The following is a 15811-nucleotide window of genomic DNA, read 5'->3' as shown; positions in this document are numbered from 1 at the left end:
GCAATAATGGTTCCCAGACATGCTTAACAGAATGCAACACATCTTCACTGGGGAATGGTGACTATAGTGTAGCAGATTCTCAAGTCTTAGCACCATTGGCAATGTTCTTGTTGAAGGTTGTGAATGCTCGCTGATGTTTAGAAGTGCTGCTATATCCTGGAATTGCTGCCTGGTAATGTGTTTACAAGGCTTAGTATGTTCGCTGCTGAAGCCTGGGATTTTGCGGATTCATTGTAAATTTGGAGCCGCTGCAGGTTTTATCAATATATTTCTATAGGTAACACAATAGAGGTCAACCAGAGCTTATCATATCACCGCGAGATTCTACTCAGTTCATAGGTTTCTAAGAGAAAGAAGGATTATTATTTCCTGAAAGCGCCGAATATTTGTCTTCGGTCCGCCAAAAGATTTACAATCATTGTCTTTGTCCTCGATGCTAATTGTTGTATCTAATAAGCAAAAAAGCAATGCAGGAACATTATTATTTTTTCGCGTGTCACACTTTTTGATATAGCTTACTTTGTGCAGGGAAGTTTTGTTTAACAAAATACAACAAAATGAAGAATAAGAAAGTAGCAGGTAGGGGACTTAGAAGCAAAGAAGAAGAATACCTGTCAAGGAGGGGGGTGGGGGCGACGTATGGAATAGATGGAAAGACCCCGGCGAACTGGCTTTCTGAAACACTATTTTGAAGGGGCAGACATCTGTGAGTTTCGTGGGACACTTTAAGAATACCCTTGCAACCACAAAGACGATAGCAGAACCTGTCTCAATCCTGATTATTTTGCTAGATGCATTTCGCAAATATATATGTATAATGTTCTTTATCGCCAGTGATCTTCTGTGCATTTCTTGCTAACCGCGGTTACAATATATTGAGTCCTCAACTTATAGCATCATCATGCTCACAAATTGGCATCAGCGACAGGACACTATATTTAACATCCAGGAAGCAGTATACTGACTGGGTTGTGTATGAATATACAGGGTGTCACAAAAGAAAATTTACACGGTCTTTTTTACCGCAAAAATAAACTAGACATCGCCAAACGCTCATTCTCTGCCCAAAGGTAGAGCTAAATGTCAAAACCAGATGCCAAAGTTCCAGCCCGATCCGATAAATTAATCAAAAGTTAAAAGTGATTTTCTGAAAATTTCAATGGGAAAATGGAGCCCATTTTTGCCCGTTTTCGGTTTCTGGTGCCATAGAGCCCCATGTGTTTGAAAACTCCGTCGGCCGCCATTTTCCCATTAAAATTTTCAGAAAATCACAAATAACTTTTGATTAAGTTATCGGATCGGGCTGAAACTTTGGCATCTGGTTGTGTCCTCTAGCTCTACCTTTGGGCAGAGAATGAGCGTTTGGCGATGTCTAGTTTATTTTTGCGGTAAAAAAGACCGTGTAAATTTTCTTTTGTGACACCCTGCATAACAAAATAAGATCGTTCTTATCGAAAATATTTAGAACTTCAGAATCCGCGAACTTCAAAATATTGTCACGAATGAGAAGTGACAAGGCGGCGAATGACTGAGTAAACTGAACGTTTAAGGGGACGAACTTTTGCCCAGAAATAAAAGAAAAAATAAAGGTAACAACAGAGCGTCGCGGGCGTCGAAGGCGGCGAAGCAGCGGGATCGAGCGCTGAGGCGAAACTGACTCTGGTGCGGCACGCGGTGCCCCTTATCTACATACGTAAGCTTCTAGAATAATCGGCGTTGAATGTTCGACGCGTAGAACATTCGGACCTCGAACAAGCAACAGGATTCTCGAATTTACGAGAAAACTAAATTGCAGGAATAACAAAAGATGCGTCACTCCCAGAAATCGAACCCTGGCTTTTCACGTGGGGGCAGGCACGAAAACCGTTCGGCCGCGCGTTGCCTCCTTGGCCAGCTGCGCGCGCGGCAATATAGCTGGCAGAACGGGCCAACTTAGAAAATGTTGAACATATATATGTATCCGTGGGGAATTGTGGAATATTGCGTGAGTGGATTTTTTAGACAGAGGGAATAATGTAGAAGGACCAGGGCAAAAAGGAGCGGAGGCAATCTCAAAACAGAGATTGTGTGGCTCGAGGAGGTTCGCCTTGATATTCAATGAAAAATAAGATTTTTTGAATTCATAAAAAAACATGCCTCTCCTCTCTTCCCTCGCCTGCCGCTCTACCTTTTCACTTTCGGCGGCCTCGTCTCGTGACGATCTGCCAGGATTAGTCAGAGTAGAAAAGCTTGGGCTTAACTCATCTTAACTGCAATCAGTGAGCTTGCAATTCGCAATAAAATTCTGCACAACTGGTATATCGGGTCTGGTTTTTGTGTTTTTATCATTTTACTTCTCGCTAATACTCCATTTTTATTGCGAGAGTGGTACGCGCTTTGTTCTTTGGTTTGAAGCGTTTCAATCCCCGATGCAATTACATTTAAAAAGATTTAAAAAAAAAAAACAAAAAAAAAAACTGGTGCAACATTTATCACAAAAAGACAAACCAGCGAAACGAACTGAAACTCGCGATTTTTTTACTCACGAATTGTGCTTCGTCATGCATGAGGGTTCTCGTTCCTTAAAGAAAAATCTTTAGCTCGACCCAGACCCAATTGTCTGACACTCTCCCGCAGAGGCTTCCAGCGAGTGACTGCCCGAATCAACTGAAATTAAACACTTCGCACGCCTCTAATTTGAGCACCCAGCACGATGAAGCCATCTTCGACTTGGTTTGCGTTATCACGCCGGGGAGCACATTTTAATCGGAGCTCCAACGCTTTTCAGAGACAAGGAGAGAGAACGGCGGCATCCGCTTTCGACGGAAGTTCTTCCGCGACCACTTCCAGCCGCGCACTTCAAAGCGGCGTTCCAAGGTCGATGCCCGAGCGCGCACAATGCAGTGAGCGGAGCTCCGTTACGCGTTATATGCGCACCTGAGCGCCCCGCCGACGGACTCGACATACACCGGCGAGAGACGCCCGCGCGCATTACCCTGGGAACTTAGTCCGGTGCGTGCTCAATGCCGCACGGTTGCTGCTCATGCAAATTAGCTTCTCTGAACAAGAAGTTTTGTCGAGGGAGGAACGTGGAACGGCCGAAATGAATACCGGTCCCGGGCCGCCAGGTTTTCAAAACCTCGCTATATTTTAAAACAGTTCAGAGCCTGCGGCACTGGGAGAGCGCTGCAGGATCGCCGAGAGGCTGTAAAACCCCATTAAACTAAACAGCGATGGCAGTCAAAAAATATAAAAAGAAAATTAAATCAATTCGTCAATGAGACTTCGGGTGCCGTTCGCCGCTTTCTACTTTTAAATCAGCCGGAGTTGTATACAAGGGTGACTTTCGCGTTCCACTCACACCCAGTAGACTTTATTTAACAATTTTAGCTCTAATTTGGTCCCCACTGGGGAGGATTTTCAAAGTAACAAACAACGACAAATAAAATATATACTGGTTTTTTTTTTAAAGATTCACAGTTAAAAAAAAGGCAATGAAAGTTACACTTAACCCTTTGTTGCATGGTGGCCACAACAGTGGAGAAAGTTCGTTGATTTTTAGATAAAGTGGTAGGTCACATAACACCCGTTTGCATGGTGTCCACTTCAGCAGACATATGTGGTTTCGATTGCCACTCATAAATGGCGCCACCGTTCCACTGGTGTAGACATAGTCAGCATCCAGTATGACAGTTTCCACAAATTCCAGGGAAGGCACCTGCATCCTCGCAAAAGTGTCGTAAACTGTTACAAACACTTTTCTCCTATGTTGAACATATTCATGCCTTCGAGGTAGTCTTGGTGTTTAATATGTATAAATATGAGTGTTCAATTAGTCTTCATTGTTCAGCATGTAATCTATTTTTGGTTTGTTCACTCTGGTGGACACCATGAGCAGCAGCATTACGGGGCCTTGTGCTATGCATAGATATTTTTTTTTTTTGTTAGCAGCGCAATAAATATACTGAAAAGGTCGAATTTTCTCTTCTAATAAATAAGGCACCATAATTTTGAAATTGCAAGACAAAAACTATATTTTGTTATTTTTCTTTTGTTTTAACGGCAAACGATCTGCTGCCAAACTGTGTTGGGGGGAGGCAGACATCGATGCTTTATTGGGTATTCCACTATATGATTCAAAAATCAATGTCCCACTGAAAGACGGTCTGCTGTCAGGAAGTGATGATTGTTTAGAGAGTGAAGATGATGACATCGATTTTGCCATAGATGACGATGAAAGCAGGTGTGAGAATAGTTCGGAAGATGCCAGCCAAAGTGACGACAGTGATGACGAGTATCGCGAAACGGAAACCCAAGCTCCGCCACCAAGAAAAGGACGTCGAGTTCAGAAAGAAAAGCAAAAGTTATGGTCATGTGGCGAAAGGAATCTTGCTCCCCCAGTGCATGCTATCCACTGTAGTGGACGTTCTGTATTTAATAAAGTACATTCCTGAAAGCTAAAGAAACAAATCCTGGGTGTCAACTCAATACCAGTGGTTGCAAAAACGCAAAATGTTCTGATTTGCATGGACGTTTTTGAAGTATGCAACAAGGGTTAAGTGGTTTGCGCAGGTGAGTTATACGGCAAGGGGGACATTATGTGGATAGCTACTCTTTGCGATAAGTCGGCTAATTAACTAAGATTCGTTAATTAACTTTTTAATTTATGAAAGTAAACATATGGTTTCAATTATAAAGCTACTGAGCCTCATCGAAAGCCACTAAATCAACTCTTTTTAGAAAGATTTGTAGCTGGTGAGAAACTCGGGGGCGCGCAAAAGTTACATTCGTGAAGCAGTCGCAAAGCTAGAAGTGGCGGAACACAATGACAATCCTATCATCCATGTTCCGCCACTGCTAGCTTTCCGCATGTATATAGGGTGGTTCAAGTCACCAGGCTCGATCTAAAATGGACCGTAAAAATCGACGCCTGCACGTAGCTATCTAAACTTTTCGTCAAAGGTGTATTTCACTGGTAGGTATTTCCCTGTAAAATTACAAAGCGTAATTCTCTTAGTAAACAATAGGGCCAAGAAACTTGCCAGGGTCTCCGGAGGGCGGCGACCTAGATAACCAAGTCCAGTAGCGGGGTGTGTTAGGCGTTCGTATTGATAGATGGCGTCGGAAGCAGCGTCTGATGGTGCAGCCGGCCAGCGAAAAATAGCAGACGACTCGCTGACGAAATCCGTTGCAGCAAAAGCGCCGCCGTTATGCAGACGCGTTTTTTTTACTTTAAGTTTTGCTTTTATTGTTCGCATTTATTTTCTTAACCGAAAGTACATTTCAAGAAGATTATAGTCATTTTAATGAACCACGGCGGTCGCGAGCCATTGCGATAAGGAGGTAGCGCCATCTATCAATACGAACGCCAAACACACCCCACTGTTGGACCCCTGTCGTCTGCGTTGCTGCCCGCCGTAGACCCTGGCAAGTTTCTTGGCCTTATTTTTACGGAAACCGAGCTACGCTTTTAAATTTACAAGAAAAAAACCAACCTGTGAAATACACTTTTGACGAAAAATTTTAGATTGCTTTTTCAGGCGTCGATTTTTGAAGTCACCAGGCTCGATCTAAATTGGACCGTGAAAATCGACGCCTGCAAGTAGCAATCTAAACTTTCGTCAAAAGTGTAATTCACAGGTCAGTTCTTTCTTGTAAAATTAAAAAAGCGTAGATCTCTTTCCGTACAAAATAAGGCCAAGAAACTTGCCAGGGTCTACGGCGGGCAACAACGCAGACGACAGGGGTCCAACAGAAGGGTGTGTTTGGCGTTCGCATTGATAGATGGCGCTACCTCCTTATCGCGACGGCTCGCGACCACTGTGGTTTATTAAAATGAATATAATCTTTTTAAAATGTAACTTTGGTTAAAAAATAAATTCGAACAATGAAAGCAAGTAAAAAAACGCGTCTGCATAAAGGCGGCGCTATAGCTGCTAACGGATTTCGTCTGCGTGTCGTCTGCTTTCTTTCGCTGGGTGGCTGCACCTTCAAGGGCTGCTCCCGACGCCATCTATCAATACGAACGCCAAACACACACCCCTACTGGACTTGGTCGTCTGGGTCGCCGCCCGCCGTAGACCCTGGCAAGTTTCTTGACTATTTTTTTACTAAAAGAGACCTACGCTTTGTAATTTTACAAGAAACAAACCGACCTGTGAAATACACCTTTGACGAAAAGTCTAGATGGCTACGTGCAGGCGTCGATTTTTACGATTCATTTTAGATCGAGCCTGGTGACTTGAACCACCCTATATATACATGTGTGTTTCTTTTTTAAAACTTTACGTCTCCGCCTTTTTTTCTCAGGGGTTAAGTAGACATCCTGCCAATCTTCGCGGCTAATTTTTTCCGCTCTTCATGTTCCCGGACACTGAGGGAGAGAAGGGGACGAGTGCGTGGGGACGACAGAACGCTGAGATCTGGTTGGGATGATTATTGGGTCTAGACCTAAACCTAGCCCCCTATGTCTCCACTGTACTGGTCAAACGCGTTAGAAGGCGGAACGCCCGTCTCCGCCGTTTGGCTTACGTATTCAAACACATTCGACGAATGCCGTGAATATAAATGCCGCTAGCTTTAGGTCCACCCACTAATCATTGCAACCAAAGCTTTGCGTTGTGACGTCTCCACGGATTCTCGTCTTTTTCTGTCCCTGAGTTTCTCGGCGCATATATATATATATATATATATATATATATATATATATATATATATAGCTTGGTAATTAAAAAAAAGAAAACAAGGTGCGCAACTGGCACATAGTTCTACTATTCTCCACCATTGGCGTTATGTGCACTGTAAAGCAATATTTCATTTATTTCTTTGCGTGTGTTTTTTTTTTTTTTCAGTTCATTCCTAAGCACTGCGGATTGGTAGGAAATAGGGTCGCAGACCCGACGGTAAACATTGCTTGAAATAGGAGTTCTCCACTTAAATTATTATAAACAATTTTCCTAACACATATTTGGTTACACAAGAGTCACTGACAAATCAAGAACGGCGGGGCGTCCCTTTCTGATGCCGAGCCTCCAACACGCACTCGTTGCCTTCCTTCGTCTCATTGGCTGCGCGTGCAAACTCCCGGCTCAAGTGACGCTTAAATGTTATCGAAGGTATGAAGAGCGCGCGTTGGAGGCAAGACAGCTGAAAGTCCTCTCGGACCTTCTAATTCTTTGTTACTCATCGTAAATGGGTGTATTTAATCATTTGCGCCTGGAGTGTTCGATCATCGTCACAATGCGCCTCTTAACTGTTAATCACCTTTTATCTGTCAGTCAATGCGAACGAATTTCAGCCTCATGTTTTTCAAAGAAATCACGAAACTTAAAATACCGGGTTCATAAAACGACTCATGACTTTTTCCACACTCGTATATTTTGTGGGAGACAAGGGTGGAAGACGATGGTGCTGGGGGCACGCGTGACAGGCTGTCAGCCGGAGAGACACGAGCTGGCGCCGGACAGAGCGCGTTGCGCGCGGCTGGGGTCAGGCGGGAATGATGGAGTGGGTCTGGCTGCTCTGCCCCATGCCGATCGCCGGAGCGGTCCACCAGCGAGGTTTTGAGCAGGAGCGGTGGAAACAGCGAGGCCTGACCATGCTGGCTTGGTCCAGGACGAACCCGCGCTGGTTCCGCAGTGGGACTCGCGCTATGATGGCCCGGAACAGCTAGCCTACGGAGCGCTGACATGGGAAGGACGATCCGCAGGCCTGGACCCGAACTCCGACTGCGAGCTCTGAACGACAGGCAACAACCACGGTCGGCAGGCCCGGTGTGCCGGCTCTCGAGGATGGGCAACCGGGAAGTACCGCAAACCCATTCGCTGTTTTCTCGGTGTGTCGTGTCACTCCTTAGAGAACGAGCGAAGCGCAGAGCGATCTAGAGGCGATTGTTATGAAGCGACCCCCACAAATTGTACTTAAATGAATGCGCGTAGTCCCAACTCTGGAAGCTCTGCTTGTGCTCCATCTCACTGGAGACTTTTGTTTCCACTTTGAGATACTCTTTACAGCCTAAATTATATTGCCGTGTCAGGGAGTATCCGCCAGGACTACAAATCAGCGAAGATACTGACTGCCCCTTGCGCTTGTTCTGCGCGTGATACGTTCTGGTATATTTTGGGTTTATTGCATTCTAAAATAAAGTTAGATGTTCTTGTTTTGTTTTATGCTCTGGGTTTATTTTGCGAGCCGCCAGCACCATTATGTGCTCATCATATTGCGGAGTATCAACGGTTGCATATTTTGTTTTATAACATCCTTCTCATTCAATGCAAAAATGTTCGATTGCGGCTCTGTTTTAGCTAGGTTAGGTTAGGTTACGCTTTGAAGGTGGTTGTGTATAATATCAAAAACAAATTGCCAAATATGCGACTGCACACAACTACAAACACAAAGTACTGGAGTTGGGAAGCTTCATACTAACAATATTGGGCTCATGAAATACTCCGACACCCGCAAGAGGGCGCTGGGTTTTCCCCAAAGCGAGGAACGAGACGTTCTTCGCACACTAGAATGTCAATTTGGAGGGCGTGCTAAGATTGTAGATAAGCACTGTCACGGTCTTACGTCTTTTCTTTTCGATTTGCATTTAACATGCAGACTACTAGTAGAGTGCCTGTAAAATATCGTTTTAGTTTTGCGTTTTCACGCAGAATCTCTTTATAGTCTGTATTTCATGCGAAAGGTGTCAGTATCGTGTGTGACAACAAGCCGTTGCACGGGACAAGGCAAGACAAATCACACACAACCCATGGCGTATAAGCGGTTACGTATAAGAACCCAAGAAGAACGCATTCTATGTCAGACTTAGTTTATACGTAAATAATATCAGGTTTAATAATTGTAACTTTTGAGGTTTACCATGCGGCTCAGTGGAAACCGTTCCCTGAACCATGCTGGTGCCACAATGAGGAAGCGAAAGAGCGCGCAAACGACAAGCCGCTGTGTGTGAACAGACTGAGTGCGCAGGCAAGCTGGTGGTAAGTAGCCATGTCGTTTGACAGCTGAGGGAGTGGTGCAGAAAAGGAATAGTTTTAGCCGAAGGAACAGACACAGACCTCATCTGTCTTAAGCACCTTTAAAGCAATGGCCAAAAAGTTCCTCAGAATATAAATCGCACCTTAGATACTTCTGATGATTTTTATTTGTTTAGAGAGAGAGAGAAAATGATGCAAAGCGCTCCCATTATTTGGGAAGCTTTGCTCCGCATGGAGTACAAGGCACATACGTCACCGTGTTCCTGAGGTCACACAGATGTAGGTCACGCAAACAACGCAAAGCAACGAAAGAGAGCACAACAAAAGTCAGCACAACGCAACACAACACAAATCAAAACAAAATAAAAGTAATGGTGCACTGAAGAATATAACCTGGAACACGAAACTTCCACAGTCACATCGCGCGTAGAACGGCTTGAGACGAACGGTGTGAGACCACCTCGGCGAGCTTCCGGCGTTGTAAAGAAAGCTGGGTTCCGTCGGGCGCCAGTTTGTAGTACAAGTCCCTTAGGAGGCGGTGAATCTTGTAGGCTCCAAAGTACCGCTTTGACGGCTTCTCACCCAGGTCGTGCGATGGGTCGATGTCCACACCCACACCTTTCTCCCGGCTGGTAATGAACATCCCGACGTCGGAGGCTGTAGCGACCAGCGTCGACACGTTGTTAGTCTTGAATCGTAAGCCGGGTGAGCTGGTGGACTTCTGCTGCTCGTTGAAGAACCATCTGGGCGTCGCAGCGCCCGTCGGCAACTGGCTCATGGGGCAGCATTGCATCCAGCATCGTCATTACCTTGCACTCTAAGAAAAAAGGGAGCGCGACTTAGTCTCTCGGGGGACCAAATGCGCTGCCAGCACCATTAGTCCCCTAGGGGAGCAACTGTAACGGGAGCAACTGTTGCGCCCCGTCAGTTAGTCCCTCGCACTAGCAGCGTTGGGACGAACTGTTACACCCTTTCAGTTACACCTCGAAGACTAGCTGTTAGGCCCTTACACTTGGTCCTTTGGGACCAACTGTTACACCGTTTCAATTGAACCCTGAGGACGAACTGTTAGGCCCTTGCAGTTGGACCCCTGGGACTAACTGTTACACCGTTTCAAATGAAACCCGAGGACCAACTGTTAGGCCCTTGCACTTGGACCCCTGGGTCTAAACGTTGCGCCCTTGGATTTAGACCCCTGGGACTAAAGGTTTATCCTTTACATTTGGTCCCGGGCCACAAATCTCCGAAACGAAATTGTGGAGTTCAGGTTAAACGTAGCTTTATTGCCTCGTAGATACACATCGCATTCAAGGATGACTAAAGTCGAAGTTCCTTTGCGGTAGAATCCATGATAAGGCCAAATTCCTAAGAGTGCACTTGAGTCGACGATGGCTTGGACACTGGGACGTCTGTCCAAGCCGGTCGTGGTCCCAGCATCGTTTATTGGGGCACCGGAAGCTTCCTGCCTGTTTGGGAGGAATTTGGATTATTAGTAACAGGGCAGCATAAATACCCAATCGCTTGACAAATATATGAAATATAAGTTATAACACATGCAAAATAAATTAACAAATAGGCTGCATAAGTGATACAATGGTTCACATCCAACATGCGATCTGTTGACAGCAGACCAGCGCAATATTAGATTTTAGTAGACCGTTCGCTGCGAATTGCAGACCCAGCGCGTGCGTGCTCAAACTATGCTTCAAAGTGACGGCAGAATCTCCCTCCATCAACGCGAAAGTCTAGTGTACAACCGAATAAATATCTCCATTAATGCCGGTTCTCACACGCAGTGAAGCGCTGATGTAGCGCTGCTCACGTGTCATGAGCTACCTTTCGTCTGCCATGAGCAAGCGTTTTGTCCGTGCGATACAAAGCTGGTGACCGATCCCGTCAGCACGCGCTTAGCGCAAAGTCAGCGCTATGCCTGTAGCGCTCCGCTGCATGTGTGGACAGGCGTTTATGGTCAAGCGATCCTGCCAGGGTCTGCGAAACACACACACACACAAAAAAATAAGCCATCGGTAGAACTGGCGTTTCGCTCGATACGATTGAATATGGGGTCTCTGTGCTGCATAACAAAATCAGCAACCATGGTGCCAAAAAAATAGAGCATGGCGCGCGCTTTGCAAGCTAGAGAACGCGCTCAAAATAAAACACTTTCTGAAGCCGCAGTTAATAAATACACCATAAACAAAAGCGCTTCGACATACCTTAATTCAGTTCCCTTGACTTGTGACTTCAGAACAGATCAAGTGCATTGCTTCAGCACCGCGAATCCAAACCGGATCCCGCCATGATCGGAGACGACACAAGGCGACCAGCCCCCGACGAAGGGTGTATTTCGACTTTCAACTTACTAAAAACACGTTCTTTTCAAACAAAGACACTTCCCATTTTCCCGGCGGACCCCATCTGCACAACTATGGCACAACCAACGCCCAACCCCCCGCGTGAAGAAGGAATGCGGGGTAGGGGATTGGGGGGAGGGGGCAGTGCGCGCAGAAGATAATCTCTTTTCCCGCTCCCACTACACATGACACAAGGACACCAAAGAGCTCCAAGGACGGGAGAAGGTCGCCACTTTCAACACGCCGGTCGAGTGACGTACAAGGAAACACTTTTTTTTTTCTCTCTCTCTCTCTCTCTTAAGCATTTTCAGCTTTCTCGAGTGTCTTTTTTTTTAGTTTGCATTTTTTTGTATTAGTAGGGTGCTGCCAGGTGTGAAGTTCCGGGCGTGGTTCGTTCTTCGTTGTTCATATGAATTGTTTTGGAAACAGCGACGACGATGGCATGAAGGCGTCTGGATACTGCCCCTGGATGTGCTCTTTAAGTGGAACGTGCCGTGCATCAAGTGTGTCGTTGCGGATTTTGAGTTCGACTTTGGACTACCCAGAAAGGTTTGTGACGCAGAGACGGAGGCGCGTTCCCACCGGTGATGCGACCTAGTCGCGCGATAACTTTCATCGCAAAAGCGACCATCGCGGCCAAAAAGCGACGCGATTTGAGCAGTCGCTTCTCGACCCGACTTTTTTGCGATGCGATGTAGTCGCGGAGCGGCTGAGCTAATCAACGGCGTTCGGACCGAGAGTTTTCGAGAAACGACTCGCCAACAAAGGCGTTGGACTCGCTTATCGCACACGCCGGTGTGACCATCTAATTTTTTTTTTTTTGCGATGCGATCTAGTCGCATCGCGTGACTGCTTATATCCCCGGTGGGAATGCTCAGTTTTAGCGATTGAAGTGACCATTTATTCTGACTGCGAGACTCCGGTGTTAAAAGCGTGGCTTCTACAAACTGATACGTTTAATTTTAAAAAGAAAAAAGTGTTAGTATTTGGAGGTGTTCCGTTTGGATAAATGCACATTTTTTGCGCGAAGGCAAATTACGTAAATGTGACTTGTGGAATGTCAACAGATCCTTTTTGACGAGATAGTTGGGTGAAGTCGAGTCAACACATTCGTTCACTCGCATTCACACAACGCGTGAAGCTCTACCAAGTAATGTCTTAACGTTCGTGGCACATTAAAAAAATTCGCCAGTTTCGTCTGAGTTTTGTCAACACTTCCAGTCGTGCTGGGCTGAGTCTCGCCGATCCCCAAGACAATCGAAATAGAATCCGTCCTCCTGGCAAACATTCCGTTTGCCTTTGGGGACTAAATCATACAGATGCACCCTGTCTGAGGGGGACTAATGGATGCTTTTGCTCGCGCACGCCTATCGGTTGGTCCCAGTCAAGTGCCGTTAGTCCCCAGCTTTTGCGCACGGTACCTAGCTTGAGCCAAATGGTCCTTTTGGGGAGCAACTGCGAGTTCAGAGGACCAAATGCTGCCGTTAGTCGCTTGAGGCCAACCTTTTTCTTAGAGTGTACGACCGTGAACCAGCGGAGATAGTGTAACTCCAGTAGTCGCTTGAACCGCTGTGGTGTAGGGGAACGTAACATACGGCAAAATTTCGTCCCACGTCTTTTGTTCTACGTCTACGTACATTGCCATCATGCCGGCGACGGTCTTGTGTAAACGTTCCGTCATCCAGGTGGTCTGGGAATGGCACGCCGTGGTTCGACGATGACTGGTATGACTGAGACTAAGAATCTCTTGCGTCAGCTGTGACATGAACGATGATCCTCGGTCTCTAATCAGGACTTCGGGTGAGCCGTGCCGGGGGACGATGCATTCGATGAAAAACTTGGCGTCTTCCACGGCAGTTTCGGATGGAAGGGCTTTTGTCCCGCAGTATCTTGTTAGGCATTCGGTTGCGACAAATATCCACCGGTTGCCTTGCTTTGAAGGCAGGAATTGGTCGAACCAATCCATTCCGATCTGCTGGAACGTGATGATAGGCCGTGCCATCGGGAGGCGGGACCTTCCGGCTTTTTGGGGGTTTCTTCCGTCGGTGATAAGACCTTGTGCAGTTATGTTCAGTCTTCAGAGGCCTGGGCAAGTGATGATTCTCACAAATCCAGGCAAGTGTCCTGCTATAGCCATGGTACCCAGCCTTCGGGTCGTCATAGCATCCTTGAAAGACTTCATCGCGAAGGCTGGTAGGTGCAACCAAGAGCCGCGCTGTGTTGCTATCGCCGAAGTTCTGTTTAAACTTCTCATCTTTTCGAATGGTGAAGGTTGGTAGGGCTGGTAAGAAGACCCGGGGATCTGTAGTCTCCCGTCCCTCTAGGTGCTGGATGAGTGCTCGAAGTTCAGGATCCCCTCGTTGAAGTGCTGCTTTGTCGCTGACATTTACTGCGCCGAGAAAACTATTATCGTTGTCGTCGTCGGTGCATGCGCGTTCGGCTTCGACGTGTTCTCTCGGCAAAAATCGGCGTCACTGTGCTTCCAGGCGGACTTGTACACCACGGTCATGTCGAATTCGTGCGGGCATAAACTCCGCCGAGCAAGGCGTCCAGAGGGGTCCTTTAGATTGGCGAGCCAGCAGAGCGAAATGTGATCTTTGACCACGCAAAATGCACTTCCGTACAATTATGAGCAGAATTTTGTGATTGCCCAGAAGACAGCAAGGCACTCTTTTTCTGTCGTTGAGCTGTCGCCCTCCGCCTTACACAGAATCCGACTTCTAAAAATCGAGTATCTGAAGACTTACCTTCTGATCTCCATAATTTGTCCGTGAACGAGATTTCATTCATATATTTTGTCTTAAATTGTGCGGGCCAATTTTCACGGGGTACAACTAGTTGTATTCCGTGGTAAAACGATTCGTTAGTATGAAATTGGCGCCAAATCTCGAGGGACAGTTCATATTTGTGTAGACCTCTTAAGCTTAACATTTGGTATGCTCTGAAGCAGTGGTCCTCAAATGGGTGTCCGCGGACCCTTTGGGGACCCCAAAGGGTCCGCGGACCCCTAAAGTGCGAAGGCACTTTAGGGATCCGCGAAGCCCAGCCTCAACAGTCAAGCCCAGCAATAAAAGTTGTTTTTTCTTAGATTAAGAAAAAGCGTTCCTATTTTCGGGGGATTTTTCTCGTGTATATGTCAATATAGGAGGACTCTACTTCACACTAGCGCTTAGTTATATATCTGTTTATTAAATCTTTATCGTAATCGACCTATACTGTCCTTCCCCACACCACGAACGGGGTCCTCCATCGTCCCCGCCGATCCACAAGGGGTCCGCGAAACATCAGTGGCTAAGAACCTCTGCTCTAAAGTATGGTGTTGCGTTCCTAAAAAAACTGTTTCCAATTGCTCGTAATGCTCGCTTTTGTATATGTCAGGGACGATCTAAATTTGTTTGGGACGTAGTCGACCACACCAAGAGACAATACCTTATGGAGGAGCGTATGAGGGCGAAATAAATTTGACGTTTAGCTTTTTGGGGGATATAATATCTTAATCTATTCAAAAGACCAACAGTTCGACAAAGATTTCCTATGAGCGGATCAGTATGCGGTGTTCATGATACGTTTTCGTGGAATAGAACTCTCAAGAATCGAATTGTTGAAGACTGTTGAATGAAAGAGTCCTCGAATTCTAGTTGTAAATTTGACAGTAGTGTCATTCCTTTCATTTTAAATAGTTTCGGTTGTTGCCACTTCAGGTTCCGCAATTCTTTGCCCCCTATATTGCCGCCCGCAGGGCCGAGAAAGCAACGCATGGTCACGGACTTCTAGAAGATTCGCGTTCGTTCTCGAACCCCCAGACGTAACTTTCTCTCTGCTTCCTTTTTCTTGAAAGTGCCAGTTCATCCTCGCCCCGAGCGCGCGGCGCTCGAACATTCATTGCCGAACTTTGGAGAAAGCGACGCAGAGTAGATAAGCAGCTACCCGCGACCTTGTCGAGTCAGTCTCGCTCTCGCTCTCTGTCACGCCGCCGAATCACCGCCCGCTATTCTACTGCTTAGACGTTCTTTCTTTACTTATTTCGTTTGGCATAAGCTCGCCAATTAAACCTTTATTTTTAGTTCACGGTTCGTCTTCTCGTCATTTTCATTCCTGACATTTCTGGTGGAGGTGCGCGGTGCCGCAGTCCATAAAGCGTGCACCTCCGAGGCCTTGCAACACAAGCCCAGTCCCCGGCTCAAGATGACCGTCCGTAGAATCGACCAAGACCCGAGGAAGCACCCGTGTTAAAGGTTTTCCCCCGGAATTCGGTCCACTGCCGAAGAAGACCCACCACTGGACAAAGCCGACAATGAGCACCCGATCGTCGCGGAACCTTGCCGCCGCCCGCGACGTCTACCTGCCCGTCGCCCCTCGTACACCGACGTCCTTCCACAGCGAGATCTACGAAGACGTCTAAGATTGGTTGCAGCAATACGAACGGGTGGCGCGGCACAACCAATGGACTCCGAGACAGAGTTTGCAAAACGTCTATTTTGTCCTCGAGGGCACGGCGCG

This window comes from Ixodes scapularis, unplaced genomic scaffold (assembly GCF_016920785.2).
Source record: "Ixodes scapularis isolate PalLabHiFi unplaced genomic scaffold, ASM1692078v2 PGA_scaffold0__279_contigs__length_252992795, whole genome shotgun sequence".
NCBI classification, from domain to species: Eukaryota; Metazoa; Arthropoda; class Arachnida; order Ixodida; family Ixodidae; genus Ixodes; species Ixodes scapularis.
The sequence above is the reverse complement of the archived record's forward strand: the minus strand, read 5'-3'. Positions refer to the sequence as shown.